Source organism: Anopheles coluzzii, chromosome 2 (genome assembly GCF_943734685.1).
Source record: "Anopheles coluzzii chromosome 2, AcolN3, whole genome shotgun sequence".
Classification (NCBI taxonomy): Eukaryota; Metazoa; Arthropoda; class Insecta; order Diptera; family Culicidae; genus Anopheles; species Anopheles coluzzii.
In genome coordinates, this window is record NC_064670.1 from 18,994,189 (window position 1) to 19,016,376 (window position 22,188).

The 22,188-nt window shown below is 49.1% G+C and overlaps 2 protein-coding genes across 2 annotated transcripts in view; one reads left to right on the forward strand and one right to left on the reverse strand.

Moving 5' to 3' along the window:
- Nucleotides 1-22,188, forward strand: part of LOC120951141 (autophagy-related protein 16-1) — a 248,691-nt gene that overhangs the window by 62,775 nt on the left and 163,728 nt on the right. The gene's annotated exons all lie outside the window — the stretch shown is intronic.
- Nucleotides 1-22,188, reverse strand: part of LOC120951140 (uncharacterized) — a 92,985-nt gene that overhangs the window by 61,009 nt on the left and 9,788 nt on the right. The window contains exon 2 of the mRNA XM_040369683.2: nt 4,943-4,992. The gene's annotated coding sequence lies outside the window, so the exon portion shown is untranslated. The remainder of the gene's footprint in view (nt 1-4,942; nt 4,993-22,188) is intronic.

A 22,188-nucleotide genomic window follows, 5' to 3' on the forward strand; every position in this document is an offset into this window, starting at 1 on the left:
CCATCTCCCCCAGGACGGATCGGTGCGGTGTTGCCTTTTTTTGTATTCGCCAACTTGTATTTCTTCCCCCATTTCTCCCATTTTCTCCGAATGTGTGGCCGCGGGCCGAAGAAAGTTATCTATTGGCCGACCGCCGTTCTTTCGCTCGCTTTCTTGCGTACCATTTCCCACGCCGCAGTAACCGCACGCCCCGCCACACGCAGCGAAGGGGGCAAAAATCAACCAGCCCGTGGGGCAAAGAACCGAAATGATGGTAATAGGGTGTGAGTTCTTCACATGGTTTTTTTTTTGTTTGCTTGTGAATAGAGCGTCTGCAATGTATTCCGCACGGTATTATTCGTATTTCGAAAGCGTATTCAGGCGTCGATAGTAGGGTTCAATTTTTACCATAATTAGTTTTGCTTATCTTTTGCGCAAACCCCGCCCCTCGTACCACACTTTGCCCTCTAAAAGTCTCGTAGTTCTGTTAGCGTTGGTAAGGGTTGAGCCGTAAATTAACTTCACACAATCAATGGTTCAATTTCGGAAGATTACTAGCCGCTCCGGCCGGTGTTTGCTGCTCAGTTGGGCGAGCCGCCGACCACGTTGGATTCCGGGACATGCTGCCGGCTTCTTCTACCGCAACCCGTTTGGAATGTAAAACGATCATGGCTGGCGGAACAGAACGAAAAACACACTGGAAGCTGGAAGCAAATCGGCTTACTACCACCCTTTTGTAACTGTTTCTTGTTCTTGTGCGACGGAGGTTCGTCGCTTATCTGGCCGAGCTAATCACAACGATAATCTCAATGCCACATCGCTGGGTTCGGGTTACCCTTAATGTTACGGTAGCAAAAGCCGCATTAAAAGCTTATATCAACACACACACATAAACATTAACACAAAGACAAAACTGCTTCCATTCTGTCACTAATTAAGCGTCCCACGGGTTCGCTGCTCAACCTCATCTCAAACAGCCTCATCTCGATGAACACAGCGCGATATGAGGGGCCGTAACGGTAGGTTCTTTTCCTCGCTAGGTTTCATTTTTTATCGAGCTTCGGGGTTCGAAAAGGAAAGTTCGTAGAACTTTTGCTCTCGTGGCACGGTGTTTGATGCTGCTGCTCCATGGCTGGAGAAAGCATCGAGAACGGTACGCGAGAACAACGCACCGGCTCGCCGGTTACTATAAATAGCGGTACATTTTTATGTCATGCTTCATTTTGTGACGTTTTTCCCCCTAGCTGACCAACCCAAACCCAAAGAGAAGAAGAAAAAAAACTAGAACGATCCTATGTACAACCATGAAGATGTCCGCGACCAGCAGCAGTAGCAGCACTTCCTGCTTTAAGGGTGAGGTAAAACGCGCGGAGAAGCGCAAAATGGTACGCATGAGCGAACCGTTTAATTAGGAAGACTCGGACGAAGTCCTCCTCCCCTTATTCTATGCTGTCTCAGCTAAAACTGCACCGTCCAGATGTCACGCAGCACGAGACGAACCGAGCTAACGGGGTAGAATGAACTCGGATTGAATCGGGTCAAGCTCGAATTGAACGCAACCATTTTTTTGTCAGTTTGTCGATGCAACTGTTAGGGCCTGGGCTGAGCAATTAAAATGCGGAACATTGAGCTTATTCCTCTTTAAAGCTCCCTCCCCCCCCCCCCCCCCGCCCGTACAGCATCGCCAGTAACGGTGCTTTGGCAAAACACAACCTTTCCACGTGTTCGATTCGGTTAAAATGGGGTAGTGTGAGGGAAGCGTGCGACGAAGAATTGAGTGTACTTCCTTCCCTTCCTGCTCTTGCCACTGGCCACTAGCCGAGAACGTCTGGCTGGTCATGCGTAATCGATTAGTTATTGTTAAATGGCATGTTTTTTCCTTCACATTACACCGTTGTGGCTGCGTGTAATGTGCCCAAACCTGTAGCAGCGGACGCGCAGGCTTGTTGGTGTGTCGTGCAAAAGCTTGCCAATGACCAACTGACACGCAGACCCAACTGTGTGCGCCCCTGGGACTGCCTGTGTGGTCAGCCAGCGATCGAGCCCTTATTGTTCCGCGGTTTGGGGAGGGTTTTGTCGGGGTTTTGTGTGGTAGAGAGCGCAAATTAGCTTCAAGCACGCCACGCCGATGACGGGCTGCCGATTGTAGGGGCCTGCGATTCACACGATTTTCCCAATGGATGGTAGTTGAGCGGAGAGGGGAGAAAGAACGGTAAGAGCTTTGGGAAGAGTGTACGGTACCGAAAAATGCATTAGGAGCACTCAGCATTACCATTATCACATTGTTACCGTTATTCCGAGCGAGCTGGTTGGAAGATGACCAGCGCGACAAGTCTAAATGGCCGGCAGCGACGAAAACCCAACACGAGGCAAAGGGAGAGCGAGTCTGGCTGTGTGTTTATGGGTGTTGGTAGAGCAAGTGCATCGAGATTCACGAAAAAAAAGGGTGTTTTTAATGGTCGACTGGTTTTTGTTTGTTTTTTGTTTTTCGCTCCTTGAAATATTTTCCCTTTGCGCTCTCGCGGCACCAAGATCGGTCAAGATCCGAGGGAAGAAAGAATGAAAGAGAAGAAGGAAAAAATCAACTTTCAAGGGGGGGTGCTTAAAACACCTGAACCTGCGGCCCTGCTCTTGCACAACGTGTAATGTTTGCCCCCAGTTTTTTTTTGTGGCTTATTACACAACCAATTTTTGTGGTTATCTCTTGTGAGCTCGCGCCAGATCTGTCTGAGACGGTTTTTGCTGCTGGTTAAGGTGAAGGTTTGCTCTCTCTCTCTTTCTTTCCCTGTTTGTTTTACATTTCCCCATTCGTGCTGGCCGCATCCCACCGGCCCTGACCTTGCACTTCACCCTAGAAAGAAAGAGAGAAACGGAGAGAGGGAGCAGCAGGACCAGCAAGCGTGCAACTTCAAGGGTTGATGCTGTGCGGTTACAAAACCGAAGCTTCGATTTCCATCGTGATGAATTTGTGGAATGGGTGGGTAAATGTTGAAAAAATAAAATTGGAATGAAAAGTTTTCTGACGGGTGGGGGCGATGGGAAGTGAAAGAAAATAAATAAACCGTTGCTTGGTAATTTTTCCACCTCGCGCCTATCGGCGATCGTTGGAATCGCTGGAGTCGGGTGTTTGGTACACGATCACAAATAACCCGAACTGCTGCTTATATGTCTGAGTGTCTGTGTGTGTGTTTGTACATTAAAAAAAAGTAAAAGAGAGGAGTTTTGTTTGGTGTTATTTTATATTTGCTTTTATCTTCGATCTCCCCCCACTTACTTCGTGGCAATTTAGGCAAACACTTTTTCGGTACTGTACGTACTTGTTTGTTACTTCCGGTGCAGTATGCAAGCATCGTATGAGTGCATTTTTACGCCTCCCAGTACTTTGCGTGGAGCTTTGCGATGAACCGCACTGACCTCACCCGTAGCTAATGTAAGTAGGGAGAGTGAATTACCCGGTTCGTTCAACGCACCTTCCAACGTACCCAAGCACATACGCCGGGACCGGATGTACAGGATGAATGTGAAGGTCATAAAACAAAACACACACACACAACCTCGGTACATACGCTCTTTGTCTCGGCAGCAGTTGGTCCCACCATCCCCCGGCTATGCGCACATATTTCACGTAATCTTGACGTGATGACGTGCCGGACGTGTGGTACCGACGACCGCACACCGTGCAGGAAGGCGCTTTTAATTGCTGAAAATATATCCAATGATTTTAATGACCCATTCCCTGTCGGTTGGATGGGAAAACAATCTTGATAAATCGCTGCCGGGGTATCGGGCAAACCAGCCACTGTCGCACGCAGTCCCGCGTGCATGCGTTCTTTCACATACAGACGTCGATCAGGGGTCCTGCTTCCCATGGACAAGTGCATCTTACGCGCGACGGGATCAAACTCTTCATCATGAGCCTAACGGTGTCTTTCGGACCGTGCGTCTGTGTCTGTTTGTTGCAGTGAAGTTGAGCCGATTAGACGTTAAACTTGCTAGTGCTTTTTTCATAGGTACTTTGGCGCTAGGTATTCGAAAGATTTGAACGAAACGACAGACAACGAACCCGCCGTTTTGGTTGTTTTGCATGGTTTTGTGTACGGGATTTCAAATTCATTCAGGTAACTATTCACTAGAGGTTTAGTTTTTGGTTTAGAGAGAAATAAAAAAAAACCTCCGCAATGTCGCAGTGATTAAAACGTACACATCTGTACGTGCACAAGCTGATTAAAACTGTACGTTTCAGCCCTCAAAAGCAAGAGCAGCGCGCATCGCTGCCTTTCCTCATCAAACTGTGCACACACGCACACGCAACATAGAAGATGATCCCCACCAGGGGTGGGAATAGGCAGATTCCTTAATTCTCGATCCCGTTGCCAGAACATTTGAATGAAGCGCTTGCTTGCCAAATTTATGCCACTTTCTCAATCATGATTAAGTGTACCACGCCATTCCGCAGCGTTATGTTGAATGAATTGCCATCCCTCCCGATCCCATCCCATCCGATTCGCTTCGCTCGGGGTAAGCGAAGACCTACTTTTCTGTGGCTCTACCGTAGCAGCAGCAGAACATGCTGAAACAGCTACTGCGGTTGCTGCTCAGGATGGATTGAGGCAAAATGACTTCAATCGTGGCGCTGTGAGTAAATAAGCTCAAATTACAGCGATTTCGGGATGCCTTAGCCCCCGCCCCTCCTTTTCAGCCCCTTGCAGCTTCCTGTGCTTCCGAGGCCAAAAGGTGCTCGCTTGCCATCCCGGTGGCGCCACACTTGTAAGCCATCCGGGCGCAAAACTTTGCTCTTGCTGCGTTGTTCGACAAACGGTGTGTGCGGTGGTGCAGAACGGAACGAAAGATTGAGAAGCTCAAGGCAAAGAAGAGCCAATCGTTATTTGTGTTTGTGTGTGTGGCACATTTCGTACGATGGAAATGATGTCCCAGAAGGTTGTGGTGGATTTGCATAACTTACCTATTATTTGCTATCGATTGCGCGCGCTACGGCTTTCGTTGTAGGTGGCGCTGTAACGAAAAGAGGTGTCAAAGTCCGTATTAGAATAATCAAATTTATAGAGCGATTGGCGGTGCCACAAATGGTTATTTATTTGATTAAAATTATCGCGAGGCTTTGCGGGGCCATTCCTTTAACCTTGATCTTTTATTCTGAAGGCCTGATGGCTTATTGTGCTGTATAAAGAGCGCAGTGTAGTCGATTCATCCACAATACTCATATGTTGTATCTGTTTCTACTTCTCTTTTTAGGTATGTTCCATGCGCATTTGGAGATCATTTCACATAAGAACGAGTGACAAAACATCTTGGTGAGGAATCGACTGTCTAAAACGATCATTAGTGTACCATCTCTGACGAATGTTGTGTAGTACAGGGTCTTTTAAACGAGCATGCACTTTAGCACTCGCTCTCCGATAAACCAATCGTGTTCGTTTTCTTCGTGCCGCTTGACAGCAATCGTGCACAAAATTCATCCATCAAACGCAAACACACAAACACCGAAACGTCGATGCATTTGTGATCCATCATAAAGCATGTCAATGGCAACACGGTGTGAAGGGGAATCGTCGTCCCCTTCATGGTTGTACAGCACCCGCGGACTTGATCGACGCAAGCTAACGGCGCCCTGTAGCAAGAGCGTTCAGCTTTCAGCTATTCGCCTAAACGAATTCGCTTTTCTTCAAATGATGGATGGCCGATGATGGGTTCGTGTATAGTGGGTGCCACCAGCTACCTCCCCTCCCCAGCCGGGCTGGGGCAATGAATGGGAGGAATGTTCTTACGAATCGATCCGTTGGCACCCTGCTCGGGGCTGAGGCTATTTTTAGGCTGCACGACACTATGACCCACAAAACACCAAAAAAAGCCTGCTGCTTCACCGAAACCTGCAGGAAAAGTGTAGCCCCCGAAAAAAAAAAAAGGAAATTTGAAGCACTGCGTACTGCTGTGTTTGGATGTGGGCACCAAACGGTTGTGTAGCATTGTGGGTCGTCGCGGCGCTTGCGGCGTTCCGGAAAGCAACAATGCCTTCGGTCAAAAGAGGCATAATTACATAATTAGATGAAATGTTTTCACCGCCACGGTTTTCACGGAGCAGGTTGAATCACTTTTCCCTCTTTTGGTGAACGATTTTGAGTTTGCCGGCCCCACCTCCAGCGTGTTCGATGTGTATGCATTTTAAGCCGAGTCGAGATTGGGTGATATTGTAATGATGATTAGCATCGCGCCACTACTTCAGGCGAGGCACGTTTCATCAATCACAGGCGGTAGGAAGGTGCATGAACCGCACGACTAACCAGGTGTGGATGGGCTGGTGTTGCATGCGATGGGAAGAACGCTGTGAGCCCCGAGCCTTAGCGTCCGTCCCTAGCCCTTAACGATTATTAGGAGAAAATGAAGGGAGAGGTCATCATTAGTATGGAAAGTTTGACACCGCGCGAGTGATAAAGTGTCTTTTCTGTGCTTTTTTGTTTGTTTCGTGTACCAAACACTGAAGTGCAGCGTGTGATTGGAAGCATTTGTTCGGGGCTCGAAGCTCTCCGTCCAAGAATGCACACGCTGTGCGTGATTAGTATTCTGAGGCGGCGCGACACGGTGGCACTGAATTTTGGTATGTGTGGTGCACCCCGGAGATGAAGCAAAAGGGCAGCACGAAACACGAACCCTTTGCGCTGTGTGTACAAGCACACGCTGATCGTTAATCACTCTTACCAGCCAGCCCGTGTGTGTGTGTGTGTACAGTGTAACGGGAAATCGTCTTTTAATATGACAAAAATGTTGCTATGTACTGTTTTACAAGTGGCCTCCTTAAAAGTGCTCTCGTGCAAGAAACGCGCCGGATCGTTTGCCCCCCGTTTCAGTACCCAGCATCCCGTTTTGGGCTCGATCTAATTGCCCAGGCTTTTTATTTCGCCTAGCTGATCGCAACGTAGGCACGAGTGCACGTGCAGCGTCGAGAATGGAGGCGACCATTCGAACGAACGACTGATGAATGTGTCCCGCTGCTGTGGCAGGCATTTGAATATCGCTGGCAGTGAGACGGTTCGCAGGAAAGGAAAAGTAGAGCTTGTGGAAACGTTAAGGGCTGACGAGGCCGCGGCGACGATGTGAAGAGCAGCGTTTTACATCGTCAACAGGTGCCGTTAGAATGGGCCGTTTTTTTCGCCACACAAGCTACCCTGGGCACAATCTTAGTACTTCTTAATCTTGGTACTTTTAAGCGAAGAGCTAACAAAAATGTGTAACTAAAGCATGAGTGTGCCTTGTGTTTGTCTGCGTAATCAAAACAACCAAAAAACGATTTTAAATGGAAGAAACAGAGCTGAATGAGTGCACGCTGTGATGGAGCTTCTGCTTCAAACTTTTCGTCTGCTGCACTGCCGGCACTCGTTGTTGGCACGTGGTAAAATCGATAATGTCATAATTACAGCTCGATTGCTGATCGGTACAAGCTGTTGCTCCAAATTACCCACCAGCAACAAAAGGAAGCTAGCCTTAAGGCCAGGCCAACAACAACAAGGCGTTGAAAGTTTGCCCTAGGCCCCGATAAGCTGGAAAGAAATTTAATAATCGAAATGAAGAAAGGTTTTGTACAGCTTTTTTTTGAGGTTTGTAGATTACGATGCATCGTGCCATCTCTGCCCGGCCGCCGGGTGTAGAAAGTCTTTGTACGAGTTGTATTTCCGATGCAAGGTGCTAATAGGAGCAAGATTTCACGTTGATGTTTTTATTGCATCCCAACCGAATGCATGATTACATGGCTTTTTGTGCGTGCCTCTGTCCAAAAGAACCAGTTACCTTAAGCAATGTGGCTCGCCGTAGTAGAAAATGTAGGTAGCTGACGCAACCAAAACCTCAGCAACGGTTGCGGAAATTGGGCTACGGTATCGGGGTGTAAAACAGAACCAATCGGTTACGCATTCTCTGCGGTGCGATGGGAACCGCTTGCTGCTTTGCTTCGAACGAACCGAACCGAACATAATAATTGTACGCCACTTTCGCGACGGGCCCAGAGAGACAAGGCGATGGACCGCTCGATCCAATAACACACCGTGTAATCTGTGCGATGTCGGTCGGGGTTTTTGGAGCTTTTTATAGAGTGTCCGGATCTCATGGGTAGGAGAGGACCGAAAAACACATTCCGTTAACTCGTCCGGCGCGTCATAGAACGGTAGTAAAAATTGGAAACGGGTGCTACTAGTTCGTAGTCAGTTTTCGGTGAAGAAATGTCGGTAAAAAGAATGCGTTTAAGCTGTCCAACGCCGCCGCCAAGGGGGACATTTGTTCGTGATCACTCGGTAATTCGGTGGCTCACGTTTTGTTGTGTTCGGGCGGGATGTTTTTTTTTTCTTCTTTTATTCCTTCTGTATTGCTCCAGTTGCCCCCAAACGCAGCCATCCAGCTTGAAGGGTAATGGACACCAAATTATCACATTCCGGGTGTGTGTGCGCGCGCTTGCGTTCTTATTTTCGGGCAGGAAGTGTCATTTCGAGTGAGTCATTGATTGATACCGTTGTTTTCCTTCTCTTGTTAGGGGCATTACGATTAAACGTGCCATTGTGACTTGTGCTCGGCATGTTGAAAACGCCTAAAAATGTAACCAAACAAATAGAGAGGTGGGAAGGGAAACGATTCAACCAAAAGGGAAGCTGTCCCGAAATGAACGTGTTTGCGTCCCTGTCTTGTGGACGTGGTTTTAGCAGCGCATTGCTCCAGTTTCAAGTTACATCGGCGCCTCGGCTTCATTTTCCACCCCATTCGTGCCGCCCAATTACTGTGGTAATACAGTAATTTTCTCACATAAATTAAACGTCAAGAATAACCAGCAAGCAGAATGATTTAGCGGTAGTAGTGGCAGTTGTTTCGGAGCGTCGTTGGAATTGGGCAGTGTGTGATCGTGATCTCGGGTGATCAAGAAGCATAATAGGCGCTGGGTTGGGAGCGTACCCATAAGCTGTAATTGATAACCATTTTCCTTCCTAATTGCACGTAATATGTGTCCTCTCTCGTGTACGTGCACACGCAGCTAACAAAAATGCGTAGCACACACAGAGACACACGGACATACAAGAAAAGAAAGCAGCCAGCATGGTTAAGGATGGCCGAAATGAAGAACCTAAATTGTTATGCTACATGAAAGACGAGTGCGCTCCCTCGGCTCCCCTCGAGACGTCGGGCAGACGGAAAGCAGCAGCATTATTTAGCAGCAGTACGTGTGAGATCCCGTTTCGTTTGTCCACGCTGGGGCCACAGTTGCTAATGCGTTTCGGTGAGAAAGTGGTTGTATTCTTTTTATTCCAGTCACTGCCGCACGTTCCAACATTCGGACATTGGGGCGTACATTCTGATGCGAAACGGCCACTAGCGGCCAATCGGCACGGAGAAAGAGGGTGTCCCAAATTCTGCTTTCCAGTGCGGGGCCACTGTCACCAATGCCAACAGTTTCACACTGTTTTCTTGTCAGCGCGCTAAAAACTAGATCATGTCCAGAGAGTTGTACAGCACTAGAGCGGAAAACAATTGGTCCACAAAAAAAAAAGAAAAAAACAAAAAACAATGAACCCATCGCACCTTTCAACAACAATAAAACGGATTGTAAACTGGCGGGTACCATTCTACAGCTACAGCTGTGAGTCGTTTTCTTCCCGAAAAAAAATGAAAACAATTCGTCCGCGGAAAAGCAAGTACGTGCTGTGTCCGCGCAGTTTATTCGCAAAATAAAAATGGAGCGAAATGGTCCATTCTCTGCCGTCCATGGTCGGAAGTGTAGCAATTTCAGCGTGCAAAATTAGCATAGAAATGTGCATTGCGGTTCCCATGTAACCGTTTTTTTTTTCGGAGAATCGGAGGAAGTGTCCAAAATTAAGCAATCGGACAAGCGTTTTAGCCTAGTTTTAGCACCTTTCGTTACATGGCCATCAAAACGAGACCGCGAAAAGCCGATCAAGAGCGGGAAAGCGACGAACAAAAATCACCGCTAGATTCCAATCAAACCCCACCGCCGGGCGGCTTCAGAGGGCCATCTTGTTTTAAACACATTCTGACCGAATTATTTCGATGCGTTTCGAAATCGCTAGCTGTAGATTCCGCCGTGTTCCGCACTTCCGGTGACCGTAGTGGTGCCGGCTTCGGGAAGGAAGTTATGAAACCGCTTACCGACTCGGCGCGATGCAACCACATTGATCGATTCATTCCATTCCCGGTGGGTAAGATGATTTAAATCGATTACGTTAGCGTCGATTTAATGCGCCGAGGTATTACTGTTTGGATTTAGGAGGGTTGTTTTTTTGGAGCGAACATTAACCTCCCGTTAAGATGGCTGCGTTTAAGCCCGGTCCGCGAACTCCCCGCCGGTACGAGAGCTTGCGCCCTGATGGGAAGTGTGCTGTGCCGCTGTGACTTGCCTCCCCCCTGTTCCATTCCAGAGTGAACCAGTAATGAATGACGAACACGAGACGGAAAGAATGCTTCTCCAGCAGGCATGACTGGCTGCAACTTTCCCCCAATAGAAAGATATCTCCAATCCTCCTGGATTCACGAAACAAAACAATGTGTTTTTTTCTGGTGGATTTGTCCGAAAAAACCAAAAATGTCTCTCTTCTGTCCGCTGATATTCCACCACTTCCCACCGTGCCCCGAAGGTTGCGTTGGTGGACGCATGGGCGAGGGTTATAACTGTTCTTTTTATGGTCGCTGTAACCAGTGATTATCTTTGCCGCAGTTTTTGGGCGAGAAACGTGTGGCTGCGTGGATCTGCGTCTGCAACGCTCCATTCCCAACCTATCCAATGCGTGCGCAATCGCGTTCTTCCACGCTCGCTCTTGAATGAGGCTAATGCTGTGTAGCGGAGGACATCGATCGCGCGTTGTTTAGTTATCATTGGCGACCGTTTATGTTTGGTGCGCTCTCGGCGTTGCTCCTCACGTGCCAATGGGACATATTTTTAGCCCACGTCAACGCGACGATCGGTGCTAAATCCCAGGGCCGGTCGGGCGCGCTCATCTGCCGCGCTGACAACGCTGCCCCGGCTCTTATGATCGATATGCAAAGTGCGGGCTGCGTTCCTGCCTGCCCGGTGAGCGAAGTGAAGTGAAGTGTGGAGCGACAAACACTGGCGACGAACGGGGCTCGCTGACTCGTTTCCAGGCCGGTGCCGGAGCGAGCACGTTTGCGAGCTCTATTTATAGCTCCTCCACAGACCAAAGATGGCCAACGACGCTTTGCAGTGCATTTAATTGCCATTACACATCCCGCCCACCCTGCACTCCGTTGGTCGATCGTGTCCTTATCGCTCGGGGGGGGAAGAAGAGGCTATCTTAGCCTCTGACGAAACGAAACCCGGTACCGCGGTACGATCGATCGGAGTCCACACACTGAGACATTATTTACACACATGCTGCTGCGTTGCCTTATCGTCATGCGACGACGGGGATGACAGCACGCGACACGCGCGCAATCGCTTGGATGAGTCCATCATCTTGGCCAACGCTTCCGTTTATCTGGTTGCGTGCGTCTGGCCGGGCAAAGCGCAGCGCAGCAAGAAGGGTTTTTGCTGACCGTGCATTAATTTATGCCCTGCCGCGTGATTCGAGCCGGTGGATAACTAGGGGCCGCTCAAGGTTGCTCGTTGCATGCTGCGATATGGTGGCTTCAACGCTGGGATGCGTTGCTTTTTCTTTGACCAAATGAACGGGATGCAATTACATCCCACATTCTGTGCTGCCCGCCGTGTTGTGGCAGGGTTTGCTTTTATTTCATCATAAAAATTACAATAATTCTGCTGCAGCGAGCAGATTATTACCCAGAGCCACAGGCCCTTCAATTAGCGTGTGTTTTTGTGTGCATTAAATAAGTTATTAATAAACATAAGTAGGTATGGTATTGGTACCGCAACATTGACATGTTAATTACGTCGCTGTTACGTTTTGTCCCTGCATTTGCCATATCATTGCCACACACAACAATCACCGCGATCGCTGTGCCGGGGGGAAATGATGTATTACCGATCGTAACAAACAATCGTTAACATTGTTGTCCATCTTATCCGTCGTCATGTTAAACATAAATTTAATTATTGTTCATTGACCCATTTCGCTCCCCTTTTCTTGAGGGCAAACGGAATGTAATTTTCAACTGACCATAGCGTCCCATTTCTTTTTCTTCCCCTTTCTTCCTCGGGCCACCCGTAATCGCGCGGCCGGCGGAAAGTAGAATGTTCTCATCGTTATGATGAATCAACAAAAATAATTATGCAACAAGCGTTTCATTCAGCGACCGCGGTAGGGTGGCTGAGCACCTTCCTGCGGCTGGGAATTGGGGGGAAGAGTGAGCTCGGAAATGGGAACTAGGGCTGCTGAACAATGATTCCCCGTTCCCTCCAAACAATGTTCGGCCGGCTGTGCTGTGCCTTGGAGAGTTCTCCGGTGTGGACAAATTGTTGTCCGACCGAGTGATGGCAATCAATAATAATGACCATGAGAGACCGGTAAAGAATCATCCCGCCCGCCCGGTGACGCATGCAAACTGTGCTCTGCGTCTGCGTGACCTGGTAAAAAATCTCTCCCTGCATCTTCCAAACCCATATTCCCCTTTAGGAGGAGAGCTTTTAGCACAAATTATTCGCAAGATAGATGTGTGTGTGTGTACGTCGTTCGTTCGCGAAACCATGCACCAGTTTCTTGCGCCGTGTGCCACACTAACTGGACACTTGCCCGTCGTTTAGCAAACAATGGGCACTGGTGCGGCTGGGCTCCATGTTGCCAGGGCTCATCCAAGGGACAGGAACGTCTCTACGGGAGAGTGTCTGTTACTTTACAAACTTTTTCAAACCCTCCCTCGCTAACCGCAGGCGCCTGTCGTGGAGAAGATCATGCCCTCGGTGCAATGCTAGACGGTCGTCGTTTTGGTCACTTGCAGCTCGCAGGCTGGCCATTGTTGTTGTTGTTGATCGGTCGGAGTGGTGGTGTAGGTTAACTGTAGTTTCCTCGCGGCCCCTCGCCACGATCGGTGCACGAGCTCATCATCAGCATGATCATCATCGTCGTCGTCTGCATCGCGAGCGAATGCAGCGCTGCGCCGCACAATGCAGGCCGGAGAAATTGTTCCAATAAAGCATGTGAATAAGGTCTATTAATAATGTTTACAGTCGCATTATATGGGTGTATAAAATTATGACGGTTAGATGATAAGAAATTATGATGTAGGTTTACCGCAGTTCGCTTTCCCCCCTGCGCAGATGGTTGCAGAGCTGCTGGGGGAGAAGCGAGGAACTGTACCAGAAAGGTGCTCACATACTTCTGCACCGAGAGTGTGTTGTTTCCTGTTGCTTTTTTTTTACTTTACTTTACTGCTCTTGTGCCTCTTTTCTCAGAACGGAAGAGTTGGCGAGAGAGACAGCGCACAGGCGAGCGGAGAGTGAAAGACAGCTGGTGCAAGTGCGAGTGCAGTTAGTTAGGCTAGTTGAGGGGTTGATTTAGCTCGTATAAGTAATGTGCTCCCTCTTTCGTTTCGCAAAAAAAGCATACGTTAGCAACAACTTGCTGGCCTATATTCGCCGTTGCCGGATATTCTGGTTTTCGCCCCCATCTATCGCTATCGTCGTAGGTCGGCCCCTTGCTGGGCCATTCCCGCATTCCCGCGCTCGCTATACAGGCCACCACACACTGTACACGGTGAGCTCGCCGCCTCCGTGGTTGGAATCCGTGGCGTGGTGGTGGTGGGAAGGGGTGGAAAAAGCGATGTACATTTGGAACAGGTTCTTGAACGAAGCTTAAAAACAAGTTGGCGTTTTTTTCAGTGCACTTTCTCTGGAGATGCTGCGCGTGCTAAGCGTGACCTCGAGTCGATGTACACCGCAAGGTCCAGAATTGAGTTGTGAATAATTCTGCTCGCGAACAATTGGCGCGCCAGACCCACAGGGCCTTTGATTACTCTGCCTGCTCGAACATAGCTCACGCAAAAGCCAAAGTCATGCCCCCCTTTCACTGCAAAGGCCGGGAGAAGTCATCTTCGGGGTTGCCGTGTCGTGACTTTCGGCGACACTAATTACTTCATTTTTCAGCCCCCAAGCAAAGAGATCACATCGCACCCGGTAGCAGCAGCTAAGATGTCATTTCCCTTCGTGGTGCGTGAGACTGCTGCTCACTGCCATGCAGACAGGTCCACTTGTTTGCGTGTGTCCCCGAGAAGACGACGCCGCCGCCGCTCATCAGCAAAAGAATGGAAAGGGAATCCGACGAGGCGGTCTCTCGCCCTCGGGGAGAAAGTATTGCTGGCGGTGCGACTGCACACGGCGATCGTTCCTGCGTCGGTGCGTGACTGGAATTGGAACCCGTTTAGAATACTGTGTCGACAGCAGGGAGCGGGACCATTTCCACGTTTGGTCGTTTCTTGCATTGGCTTGGATGGTGGTTGATGATGATGATGATGATGTGCGTGTGATGTGTTTATAAAGCTAAATGCGCCGGGTTTGCGTTGATGCGGGAAGCCGCGACACACAAAACACAACCGGTAAGGTACGTCAGCAGCAGCGGCATACGTGTGCGCGCGTCACTCGCGGGCCTTTCCTCTGGATGTAGGTGAGTGTGTCGCACGCGGCGCATGGCGCATTATCAAGCAACGGGTTGTTCAAGCGAACTTCCTGTCTGTCCTGTGGCAAGTGTTAATGACAATCGTGCTTTAGCTTGCACTGGATGTGTTGGCCGGCATCTTTCTTTTCTTAACCGATACACTTTAGCTTCTCAATATTTGCGCTGCGCGTTTGTTTAAAAGCTTGTAGCACTCAGGGCTCGAAAAGTGAGACATTTTTTGCGCCCAAATTCCGCATCCGATTTACGCCATCGCGTAGTAGCAGCAGCCGGCTGGCAACTCTAACGGCATTATGCAATTATGTTGCTTGCTTCTTTGCGCCGCACCGCAACTTCCCAGGCTGCAATTGGGGTCGAACCTGTCGAACGGTGCGGCTCCTCGGCCTGTTGTCAAATCGCAAACCGATCGCAGAAGCAGAACGATATCGAAGAGCATCGTTATTGGGTGGTTAAAAGGGGTACGCTTTACCGTGGTGGAAAAAATCAGCTTGCAGTGAAAGTCGCAGCATAGCTCGTTTGCGCACCGGCGTAGTAATGGATTTATTATTCACGCCAGGAAGGGATAGGGGTAGGCGCATACATTTTTATAGCCCTTTTGTGTGTGTGTGTGTGTGTATGTGTGTGGCTGTTGACGGGATGGGTTTGTATTTTCCGGTTCTATTCGGTGCGCGAGGACCGAGGATTGGCCTGATTTTCCTTCCCAAGCGTTCCCGCTAATCGCACGGTCGATGTGTAGTGATACCGATTCCACTTGCGAAGAATGCGCTTCAGAAGCATTGGGGGAACACCCAAGGAGGGGAATTGAAGCCAACGGTGGGAATGATGGTATGTTCCGTGGTGCAATCGGGTTGATCGGCTTTTATGAATGGATGGTTAATTAAAGCGGTTGCTTTGTACAATTACCATTACTTTGCTGTTGTAGTGTGGTGTTAGTAGCACCGTTTGGTTACCTCAAAGGAGGTGTTCTTCAATTGAACAGTTAAATAGTTCCGATGCATCATCAGAATGATGTTTGATTGTGGATAAATCATCTCAAGTCACCTTGGAACCTCTCAGAACAACAATGTTTGGGAATATGTAACAAGTCAACATAATGACAGTTGTAATAAAAAACTAATTCTTAACCGTGCTTTAATATTTAATACATGAGTAGACACATAACATTGCAAAGGGCATGAATTACCTATGCCTACCAAGTCAATCTGCAAAATTCCCCATGTCTCCTACATTCTACCCTTTCACCTTCTTCATTCCTCGCTTAGAACTGTTGATTTAACATAAATGAAACGTTAATGCGACTACTATCCGCAGGAATGCAGCAACAACATGCTCTAATGATTCATGCCAATGCACCCGGGCTCCTGTCTTGTCAATAATTCATGTCCCTGCGCTGGCGCTTCCTACCATCCAAATTTGGGCAGAGAGAAGCGAGCTAGGTTACAGTTAACCCACGTCCTCGCGCTCGCAACTCTTAGCTTGACTTGTTTCGCTCACGCTCCAGAATAATTCATTGATTCTTCCAGCGGGTGAATCACTTACTAGCAAACACAGCCTGCAGAATGTGTTTGACATGCAACCGGCACCGGCCGTGTGTACGTGAGCTGTGTCTACCAGGTGTGTTTGTGTGTCTTCTTCCTTCAAATCCTACCCTGTTGCAAGAGGGAGGGAAAAAAAACAACTCACCCCTAGAGGTAAACTAGAACGCACATGCGGCGCCACGGCGGTATTGTGTTTCCACTGTGCTCGATTTACTCTGAAACGCGGCAGAGCGACCGTACACACAGCTGCGAAACCGTTTGGCGCGAATTGTGCGTCAGCCCGAAACTGTTACAGTGGTTGTCTCCCCAACATTTTCCCTTCGGCCGCTAGAGGATAGTGCAGCTGCAGCAAGGGATGCTCGTGCATACAAACCACGCCAACCACTTGCTACTACCATGTCGTTCCTTTTACGGTCGTGATTATCATCGCTTCCCTGCTGGACGGGCGAGAGGACCCAGCGGGGACGTCTATTTAGCTTTAAATTATGTAAATATCGTAGACAAACTTCCTCGCGGGCAAACGGGACGGCAGCGGCAGCAGCTGGAATGCATTAGCCAAGGTGCTGCCGCGCGTCTGTCCGCGCAAGCGCGACAGTTTCTGCAGGCGTCCCCAGGCGCACCCGGCCCAGCGGGTGGATGCGTGCGCATCTTCCGGCCAGCCGAGGGGTGGGTTGGGCGTATGGTGAACAGTGCTGGAATGCACACACACCGCGTAGTAGCCTATCCGGGGCAGGTTCTTCTCGTGCGCAGATCCCGGACTACGCCTAACTGCACTTTTCCAACAACGCTCACGCGGGTGATGGGTGTGCAAAGATTGTTTTCCCTTTTTTGCGTGTGTGTCGCTCGTGTGACTATGCAAAATGGCTACCAACTGCTATTGGGGCCATTGGGTGAATACTTTTAGCAGCAGACTCACGTATAAGGGGAGGTGCGTACGAGCTTGATAAGGGTTTTTCTCCCGCGTTTTGACTCTAGTATCTTCAGAATGTTTCCAACAACGGTGTGTTCGATTCGAAGAGCATTAACATACCTGTAAAGATAGAAAACGAAATGGAAACGATTAGAACAGAGCCGAGCAAAAGAAAGTAACATACAATGGGCTGATTTTTTGTTTGAACATTGAAAGCTTCGAAATTATTTACGTTCTCGTATGAAGCAACATCAGCATAGCGCGAGCTGCTGCAGCTTCCATCAACAATCAGCGCTCGCTGGCATACCGATTTCAATCAAAGCTCTCTGAACCAGTTTTCGCATTTCCCCCTTCGCTTCTTCCCGCTGCCTGCTGCCCGGGGGGGCGAACAGGTTCTTTTCCACCGGTTGGCCGCATCCGCGGTAGGCTATTATCAATCGAGCACCCTTTCCTTGGGGCTCGCTCGCAACCAAGGGAAACTCGGCGCGTTAGATACGAACAGGAACGCGCACCTGTGTACACCTGCGGGAAGCAGAAGGGGAAGCGGGGTTTGGAAAACAGGTTGGAATGGCTAAATCCCGCTCGTTGTTCTCAATTATCGGTATCGAGTTTTCCGGTTTTGTGTGCTTTTCCCTCCGCATGCATACTTTACCACAGCCACCACCACAGTGCTTGGTGCTCATAAAAAGATGAAGGGACACATTCGCATGTGTGGTTAGAAGCCAGGGACACTGGAGCCATCTTTTGAGGCTGACGTGGATGGCCGTAGGAAGAGGAGGGGAAGGTTTGGGGCGCCGTCAATGATTTACATTGTCTTTATTTGGCTTCCCGCTACAAATTGCTTAAACCTCCCTGTATGGATGCTTGGGAGAGGTTTAATTCCTTTTTGCAAAATGTCCTCCAATGTACGAGTGTTTCCTTTCCCGAGTAGCTTCTTGTTGCTAAGTTACTGTTAGCATTTAGCAAGATTTAAATAATAAATGCAAATACGCGACAGCCAGTGCTCTCCAGCGGTGAGCACGTTTGGATGTGAAACAACGCGTGGAAGTGGCCGAAGACGGATTGCTTCCTGACCTGGTTCGACTGAAGCGGAGGAAAAACAGAAGAAGACACGGTTCTCTTACTCTTGTCATTACCGCGACAGACAACCCGGGCTTGGGTAACACGTTGGGTAATGATGCATGATGGCAGGATGCTTACCACGCACACACCGAGACCAGTGTACCAAACAACTTCACACACGGCCGATCATTCTCCGCGTCAGAATGCGCTGGCCACTGCACCCAGGTGCTGCAGTGCTTTGTGTGCGTTCTGCTTCTAATTGACCGGATGTGCCACCCATCGGGGGCTGTATTGCTGGGTGATGATACATCTTGTTTTTTTTATACGTTATTTATAGCCCACAATCCACTCCCGGTGTCAGTGAACTGCCTGTCCTGTTTCATTCACTAAGATGCAGCAGTTCCGAAAGTGTTCGACCCTCCGTGCGCGCAAGACAGAGTGAAGCGCGATGGTGTGCGGAAGATACAATGACACATTAGCGGGGAAGTGAGAAGATTTTCAAATAAAAACACTTTAACTGAATGACACACACGGACACGCGGGAAAAGCCGCGCACTGGTAATGGTGTACTGTATGTAAAGTGGGGAATACTTTTTCGGAGTTTCTCTTTTTTTTTGCTTTTTAAATGAAAAACATTACCCATTTTTCTCACCGGAATTACGAATCGGTGTATGGAATCGAGGGGAAAACTTGTTGTTTTTCTTTTTGTTTGGTTGTTGTTGCGCGCTGCGTGCTCTATCGTGACTTGTGCGTGCCGAATTCTGGTTTCATCTATGTCCATCCATCTTCATCCCCTCTCCTCCTCTCCCCTAATTTACCACCCTTAAAAGGGGCAATCAGATGCATCGGATTATTTTCACACGACCATTCACATAAAGGGAAGGTGCTGTCCCGCCGCGGCTAAACGAGAGTTTGTCCACACTTTCTCGCCTTTTGCGTTTGCCAAAATGTTGTGTACAGTTTTCCTCCCATGTGCTTTGGGGAAAATGAGCGGGGGAAGTTGCTAATTTTCCTTCACTTACGCGGGTAAGTGGCGCAACGAAAGCGATACACGAAGAGAAGCAGATCGCATTAAATACCGTGCGCGCGGGGGGGTTCCCGTCCGTCCGACACCCTTCCTTTCCGAGCGTGGCTTAATTTTGATGAAAAGTGAAACTCATAACTGGGCGGCGGCAGCGGAGGGATGAAACCCTTTACCCTTTCGCCCCGCTCGGAACTCTTCCCTTGCGAGTGATTTTAATGATGATTTCTAACGCATCTCGCATATATCGCGCCCAACGCCCCGATTCGCGGTGGGAAGCTGAATGTTTCACTTTCGATCACCAGGAAAAGCAAAGCCCTCACGCGTCTGCGCTTTTCAGGTTACGCTTCCTGCAATTGAATTCCGTTGGCGTGGGGATTTTTGTTTTTAATTACTATGTATTGGAAAGCAACCACCGTTCCACCAAACGATCGTTCCCCGTTTCGTGGTCTGTTATTTTGTTACGGGGGGAGATTTTCCAATGGGAACCAATGGGAACGCGAGCTAGTTAAGGCTTGTTAATCAATCAACCCAACGTCAACGTGTCGGGCAGAATTTCATGTGCAAATAGTAGAATTCTTTAGCCGCTGTGTATTCTCCTGGGAAGTAAACGGAGAGCTGAAAATGGGTAGTCTGAGGGAGCATCTGCTGCTTTGCAAAGGCTGAACGGCTGAACGGGGCTGACAAATTGCTAACCTACCAATCAAGCGCTTCATGAATAATTTATTACCCACCTCTATCAACGGCGGTTCGGGCTGTGTAAATGCAAAAAAAACGAGACGACGGCCTCCCGAAGGGGGATGATCGCGCTGGGCTTTTGCAACAGCGCGTCAACGCGATCCATTTATCTCTAAGTACTGCAGTCAAAGCCCTACAGTGCAGACGTGTCGCTTTCAGCAATACACGAAGTGGCAACACACAGCACAGCAGTCAACTGTGTTGATTTGAATGTCACTGGGAGGGAAAACCGTCTGGCTGGCAGGTCCTGCCTAACAATAAGAGCATAAATAAGAGAGCCCACACACGCAGCCAACAGCGAAGCGCCTTCGCTTCAACACTCCGTTGCCGGTGCTGATGTTCTGATGCTGAGCAAGCAGTGAGAAGAAAAAAACATCCCCCAGCTGACTAGATTGTGTCCGCTTGATCTGTGCCGTTCTCGATTGCAAATCAAAGCCGTTCTATGTGAGCCTCCCCGTGCAGGGGGCCCAAGGTTGGTGAGAAATTAAAAGGTGATCCATTTCGCAACAAGCTTCATCACCCATTTGCCTGCTGGGAGCCGCGGCGTCCCGTTTCCCACTTCCTTGGCAGGTGATGCTGATCATCGTCGTCGGCCGAATGCAGCGTTTCGCTTGCATATCAGGTGTGTAGCGTCGCAGATATCGACTCCGACTTGCCATTGAAGCCATTGAAGCCGTAGCAATGTTGTCAGGCTCGAATGTGTCGGGGTGGTTTTGTGGCTTTGAGCCGATGTACAGAATGGATGGATGCATTATTTATCGTAACCTTAATGTGCACCTTTTGCTGCAAAAATGGTAGCCGCACAATGGTGCAATTCTTCCGGTGGTACAAAGAGCGTTGTTGGCTGCTGCTCCCAGGCGGGACAGCGCTCGTCAAACGGTGCTCCTCTCGTTTAGGCAATGATTTATTTCTACGACAGACACGTTTCGTCGTTTGGCTCCGGTTTTTAGAGTGTGGACGTCGCGGTTAGCAAGAATTGATGCAGATCAAATTTCCAGCTACGGTCGAAAATAAAAAGGATTAAGTATGCGATAAGATCACACACACACACACACAGAGAACGAGATGATGACAGGGTGAAATTAGCATAAATATTTTTGCCTTCTCTCTAATTTTATGACTCACTCTCGCTGGGGGGAGTCACGCAAAATCAAACAACAATGAGTAAAAAAAAACAGCAGTAAATGGGGAGGAAGGTAAGCAGCTGCTTGTTTTTTGATGAAGCGGGTTGAACAAAATTTAGGTCCCAAGGGTGTGATGGAAAATGGGGAGGATCGCCACTAATCGGTGGTCTGACTTCACCCGTCCGTCATCGAAAATGCGGGATGACAAAACATATGCAAAACAAACCGCCGCAACCCCCTTGGGCTATAACATTCGTGCATGTGCGTGCGTGTGTGTGTCTTGGTCCGGGATCGTTTGTGCGTGTGTGCAAAATATCCCGTTATATAAGCTTTTCTCAACCCCATCCTATCCGGGAAAAGGACCGCAGCAGCAACCTGTTGCGTTGTTTGCCCCGTTTGCTGGTTAAGCTTATTTGACCGACATAAATCAATATTTGCCGTGTTTTCTTTGCATATTTTTTGTTGTTGTTGATGGGCCGTTGTTGTTCCATGCTTTCTGTTCTCGGGACCCAAACGCGTCATTTTTACAGCCTGCTTTTTTTTTGCTACAGCTGGCCGGTTGTGGAGATTAAGTGTCACATTAGCCGCGCGTCACGCGTAAATCATCGTGTTCCGATAATTCACAACCCATGCTTTTAGTTAGCTCAGCCCGCTGCGCAAGAAAAAGGTACCGGGGTGGATGTGTTAGCAATTTGTCACTGTGCGGCGAAGAAACGGGTAAACTGACACCGAGAGAGTGCCTCATACGATCGCGGGTTCGTCGCCTGGGGTGAATCGACTTTTGACATTGACGCCAGCCGATAGTACACACCACCAAAAACCCTCATCGAGCTGGTTTCGTGGATATCGTCTCATCGGCATGGCGTCATTGCTATCATCGTTGTTTGCCTACGGGAGAGAGGATGAGTAAAAACAAAAGCCTGACCCCCTTTTTTGCTGCCTCTGTGCGCTCTGCTGGGGGGTTCGTGTCTTGTGCATCGGTATGGCCAAAAATGTCAACGCTGCGCATCATCTTCCGCAGTGCTTCGAGTGTTCCTATTTCGGTCATCAAAAGCTGGCCGGATGCCGTGGTCGTCTCGCCAAGAACGCGCCGATTACCATCAGAATGGCCCGAGTTGGCCTTTCTGCCGTAGTGTTCGGTGGAAAGTTGGCGTCATCAGCGTCAACCGTGCGGCAGAACTCTCCACCTCGGTCATTGGCCGCTTATGGAGGACACTTGTTGGAAGTG